Below are 6567 nucleotides of genomic sequence, written 5' to 3'. Positions count from 1 at the left end.
AAAGTTACATGGTCACCATCTACTGTTATTTCCTAGATTAAGGTAATCTTAGTCGTATAATTTATTAAAAAAAAATATTACTAGTAAAAATAACTTTGACAAGAATCATATGAAGACCCCACAAAATAATGTCGAAAAAAAAAAAACAACGTAGTAATTGCATATGGTTAAATCCGCCTTACAGCATACAAATAAAAAATTATTTACCGAAAGAATTTGATAAAATTCTTGATAAGGACTTGGTAGGAAAAATAAATTTAAATAAATAACTTATTGTGCATAAGTATTGTATATATATATATATATATATATATATATATATATATATATATATATATATATATATATATATATATTAGCAGGATCCGTGCACGGGCGTTGTCCGGTGGAAGTATCACACAATACCAGTCAGATTCGGCAAAGGATATCCTGCTCTGAAAATAAATTAAACTGCATTTGTTAATGGAAAGGCACTTCCGGTCCTGAGAAAATAGCGGGGACTGGTGGTCGTGGCGAAAATGAAATTATCTAGCTTCCACAGTCGGGCATTGTCGTCTATGAGTGTCAGTATTAGGGGTTACTGGCGATTAGTTTCTGGTTTAGGGCGATTACTTGCAGCTACTAGCAAGTACTGCGTTTACTATTGGGAACTGGCTGCAAGAGTAACTCACTAGCAGCCATGATCAGTGTCGGCCTCCATTGGAATGATCCCAACCAGAATCGTCTGTGTTCAACTGGCGAGCACTGGAGTGTCACTGGCAGTTAGTGTTATATTGAGGCGAATACTTGCGATTATTGGCGGTTATTGGCGTCTACTAGTTGACCTTGGCTGCCATTGTCGGCCTCTAGCGTACACTGTCAGTCACTGGCGTCCATGGCCAGTATCGGCCTCCATTAAACTGCTGTGAAATTAAATTTAGGCAGTTATTTTTGTTTATCGGCGGAAACTGACTTAATCTGCAGTTATCCATCGTGAACAGTGTCGGGTTCCATTGGACAACTCTGAAATGAAATCCACTGTGATTGCTGTCACTCTTTGACAAAGCCGGAAACTGCCGACCATTGTCGGGTAAATCGCGCACTGTAATCCAGTGGTGGGCATCGTCATCCATGATGGTCATTGTTCTTTTAAGATAGTAATTGTCACTTCCTGGCAGAGAACGGTATACTACTACTACTATTAGTAGTTATAATAATAATAATAATAATAATAATAATAATAATAATAATAATAATAATAATAATAATAATAATGCTAGACATAACATTAAATTGTTATGTGAAAGTACCGAATAGTCGTAAAAATTCGTGTTCTTTTCCACATAAGCACATTTGAAGAAAAATAACTTTTTTAGCAATAAAATTGAAGATACGCAATTTTGTAACTTGTCAAGCAAAAGAACTGAACACTTATAAAAGTGCCTGCTTTCTAAAATAACTAAAACTGATAATGCATTTATCTGCTTTATTTCATGTTGTGTTTGTGTAAACATTTCTTTTTTATTTATACTTTTGGTGTAAATGACAAAACACTGCCAGCAAATCAGGAAGCAGAACATCTGTACATAAGATTTCAACTGACAACTTCTTAGTCGCCTATTGCATATATATATATATAATATTATCATTCATATAAAAACAGATGCGTAAATATTAGAAACTGTCTAGATATTTTTGAAAAGTCATTGATATAATATGTGACACCACGGTCCTTCGCTAATTATTGTTCGTTTATTAATTTTGGGAGGATTAATCGGGATCGAAATCGGGAATCGATAAAATCGCAATTTTGGGAGGTATTGGAATCGGTATCGGATTTGGAACAATTTGTGCCTATTTTCCGATGCCAAAAATGACTCTTTAATTGTCTCTTTATATTTGATTTTGTTTTTTTTTTTAAATATTCAACTGCTGATGGTAAGAATAAAGTAATAAATATTTATTGATTTTTTAAACTACCAATAAAACTGAAATCTATAGATCACCTTCCCCTCATATGAGCGTTTTTACATTTGAGAAAATATCTGCACATTTTACATGTGGTTTTATGGTAAGCGGGATAAAAAAAAACGATTTTATAGTTTAATATTCAGAGATTCAGAATCGGAATCGATCATTATATCGGAATCAAGAAACATGTCGGAATCTTCCCATCACTAAGGTTTATATTACCTAATATCTGAGCAAAATGCATTTAAACGAAAATATACATAGTGTTAAACACATTCTCGCCGAGCGAAGTAATTAATTTATATAAAAAAAAACTAATTATACATTTTATCAATCGCGTTTAATTGTGTAATTATTTCATCAGTAATATGGGTAATGTACATTTTAAAGACAGGCTTAGTTTTGATGACCTGAGAGAGAGAGGGAGAGATCAAATCTGGACAGTATAAAGTGGAATGTGCAGAACAGGAGACTTCGATGGTATGGCCACATTGAAAAAATGGATGGGAGTTCTTAGGTTAGTAGATATACAAACAGCTTAGTCAGCAGTTTCAGTTCGCAGGGGAAGGCCAAGGAAACAAGTAAGAAGTAAAAAGAATGAACCTAAGGGATAGATAAAGGTCTGACAAGAGATGTTACTTTGGAAGTCAATGTCTAAAAGCTGACAAACATATGCCAGGTTGAAACTGATGATGATGATGATGATGATGATGATGATGATGATGATGATGATGATGATGATGATGATGATGATGGAAAGTAGGAAAGCAACAGCAATATCCCTCCCTGTCAATAGTGCGTTAGTTTATAATATTACTCACTATAACCAGGATAAAGTGATCCGTGCTCAACTTGTCGGCACAGGACACTTCATCAGCACAGTCTTCGAATATCTCGTTCGAATATTTACTGCCACCGCCGATTCCCTCACCAGTCAGAGGGTCTCATCAGGGTTCCCGCTTAAAGCTACCTTCTACTCATTGCAGCATCATTTCGGCACGTGTTATCGCTTTACGCCGCGACGGATCAGCATCCGTTTTCCGGGCCGGTTTGTTCGTCAGGTGAGTTGTTAGAGATCCCTTAGCGGAGTCCAACTTCTGTAGCTTCACTCCTGCTATATATATATATATATATATATATATATATATATATATATATATATATATATATATATATATATATATATATATAAACATTTTTCCTGTCGAATTCAACACTTTTATTCTTTTCGAATCATTAAATTGAGGGCCACAACATACCGTCTCACATCTTCGAAGTCTGCTTGAAAGTCAACACCAAAATGTACCTGTGAGTGTGGTGAGTCCCCGGTGGAATCAGGTGGCCGCTGGCAGACCCAGACTTGGCTTCAGAAGGAATGCTACTCCTTTGTAGGTTTCTCTAGCTGAACCCCCTCCACCAACCTGAACCTGCTGAACTACATGGTTTGGTTAAACGTCGAGAACATCACCAACGTGACCTCCCACAACATCAAAGCCAGCCTGATCGCCGTTATCCGCCGAGTATTCGCCAAGCTCCCATCGGCGCTTGTGGAAAAGGCATGCTCCCAGTTCTGGGCCGGTATCGAGGCGGTGATTGAGGCTGAAGACGGCTACATTTAATAGATGTCGGCTCTACTACATAATCAAGTTACCTGGAATGATTTTTTCAATAAAGTTTTAAAATAAAGCTGTAGTGTTGTTTTCTCTAGGATGACAATTTTATTGTTCCAGCACGCATGCACGCACACACACACACACACACACACACACACACACACACACACACACACACATATATATATATTACCTCCTTTTGTTTTGTTACCTATTTTGGAAAATCATTTTTACAGCCGCCAAAATAAAGCTTTCAGAAAAAATTCTGGACAATCCTTTATAAAGATGACTGTGGAAATTGTCGAAGAGTGCCGAAGATTATCGAAGATTACCGAAGATTTCAAAAGATTGCCGAACATCTTTTACATTTTTATTGTTTTATCTTTTTTTATTTAAAATTATATTTTTCGTTCTTTCCTACCCGCTTCCCAACTTGTTCCTTGTCTGGCGTTGGGGGTCAGTCATCAGAAAAGGGCGGAAGCTATCAGATGACCGTGGGACGATTAAGACTGCGCGCACCTGGTCAGTGGATCGCCCACACCTATCCCCTAACGCCTATCCGTCCTTTACACGCACCGCCTCTCTCTCGCTACGTTCTATCCTTTCTCCCTCCCTTTCACCCAGAGGGCTCAATCGCCACCTCAGACGGGGCCTATTTTCTTCTTGGAAAGCCCCTTCCACAACAAATCATTATTTCGACGACAGTCGACATTTCACGGCGATTTTGATCAAACAGTCGCTTCTGGAATGAAAGTGTGTGGGAGGGGAAGAAGTCGACACGTGACACTTGTAGAAAATTCTTTTATTATTTTCCCTTTACCTCCTCTACTCCCACACCCTCCCCTTCTTTCCTTTACTGCTGAACTCTATCTATGCCCCCTCTTTCTCTCTCTCTCTCTCTCTCTCTCTCTCTCTCTCTCTCTCTCTCTTTCTCTCTGTAATTTAATTTTTTTTACAGTTTTATGTTATTTTCCTTTCCTTCTTTTTTACATCTTTCACTATTTCAGACTTTGTGCGTGTTTCAATCTGTTCAGGTGTCTTTACGTGTGCCTGTATGTGTATATATGCGTGTCCTTGTGCGTGTGTATCTACCGGCATATCTCTATATCCATCTGTCTATCTATTTTAAATACGCGTGTTAAAATGCTACTGAGAAATTGGACAAGTTAAAATGTACAACGTTCGTTTTTTTTTTATATGTATATGTATATGTATATGTATAATGTCTGTACTGGTACCCGGAAAACTCGTGCCCGGAAAACGCGTCAACGGAAAACTTGTGCACGGAAAACTCGTCCACGGAAAACTCGTCCACGGAAAGCTCGTCCATTTTTGCTAGGTAGGAAAACAAATCCATTATTGAATAAATATCGATTGAAAACACAGTTTGTAACCGTTCTTGAAGGATATATTGTTTTTAAAGGCGACTATGCACCCCCGTAATATTTTCTTTTAATTATTTTTACTTGTTTACTCTTGTTAAAAAAAAAAACTTGATAACGGAGTCACGGAACCAAGACACGAAAACGAAACCATATATTTATTTTTAAAAATACTTTAGTTTTATCACTCTTTGTGTAATTACGAACCAAAAACAAAAGAAAGAACACACGTATTATCAAAGACAGTAAATATTTTATTCAGAAAAATTAATTTAGTTTAAACAATTCTTGTATTATCAAATATTTAATTATTATATAAAATAATTTATTAAATTATTGTGTTAGTGTTAAAACTAAATTAAGTATTTTGAATAAAATTATTATTATTTGATAATATAAGAATTATTTTGTTTAAAAGTCATTTGGGGGGCACTTCTGTAGTATGCAGGCAGCGGCTATTGTTGGTCAAATCATACGGCAAATAAGTGAAAAACAAGATTTTTTATCCGAACAAAAAAAATTTTGAAAACCAAAACATTTATTGTATTTTTTTTAATTGTATTTTCACCCCAAACAAGGCACATGCAGGGGGATACTATCAGGGACCTAAGTTGCAGGGGTACTATGTAGGGAGTTTAGCAGCAAGATGTCTGTTTACATTACATTTGAACTTCTGCATGTCAGTACAGTTGGGGAAGCAGGAAAACGGAGGAGAATTCCAAAGTCCTGCAGTTCTGGGGAAGAAGCTATTAGAGTAGAAGGCTTTCTTACATCTAGGGATCTCTTCTGTGTAGGGGTGGGACTTTGCTGCTTGTCGGGTTGGTCGGGGATATTTTCGTTGAGGGGGTACAAGGGCTTGTAGTTCGTCAGAGCATCCACCATTAAAATACTTGTAAAACAGGCAGAGGGATGCAACATTTCGTCGATGCTAAAGAGGCTGAAGCTTAGATGACAGTTCGGGACCTATTAGATTTGCGACTCTCTTTTGGACCCTGTCCAGAAGTGAGAGACTAGTAGCAGATGCACCAGCTCAATTCCGAAAGCAGTACTCCGGACATGGCCGAATGGTAGATTTGTAGAGGTACTGCATACTTTTAGGCGTAAGTAACTTTCTAGCACGGTAGAGAGAGCCCACCTTCTTTGCAGCAGCCTTGGCAATGATCTCGATGTATCTATTCAAACTCATGTTTCCTGTGAACGTTAAGCCAAGGAACTTAAACGAAGTGCTTTCAGGTAAAATATCACTAGCCATAGCTATTGTAAGGTTTCGTGTAATTATTAAAGGAAACGAGCTTTGTCTTGGTAGCAACTTTGAAGGGCCAACAATAAATTAATAATTTAAATATTTTTGGGCCAAAAAGCTCCACCTGGCGACAGTTTAGTGAAACGCACTAAGAAAAGATGGGCGCCGTCTGTATACTGCAGAAGTGCCTTTTGTTATTTTGTGAAAACTAAATTCATTTTTTAGATAAAATAGTTGTTTTATTATTTGATTATGCAAAAAGTGTTTTCTTTTCTTTTTTTTCGTAATAACGCAAGAAGTGATAAAAAGTAAAGTAATTTTTTTAAATAAATTAATGAGTTCGTTTTTTGTGCCTTCCGTTCGGTTTCGTTACATAATC

This window comes from Euprymna scolopes, chromosome 23 (assembly GCF_053919585.1).
Source record: "Euprymna scolopes isolate OS-2025 chromosome 23, ASM5391958v1, whole genome shotgun sequence".
Taxonomy (NCBI): Eukaryota; Metazoa; Mollusca; class Cephalopoda; order Sepiida; family Sepiolidae; genus Euprymna; species Euprymna scolopes.
The sequence above is the reverse complement of the archived record's forward strand: the minus strand, read 5'-3'. Positions refer to the sequence as shown.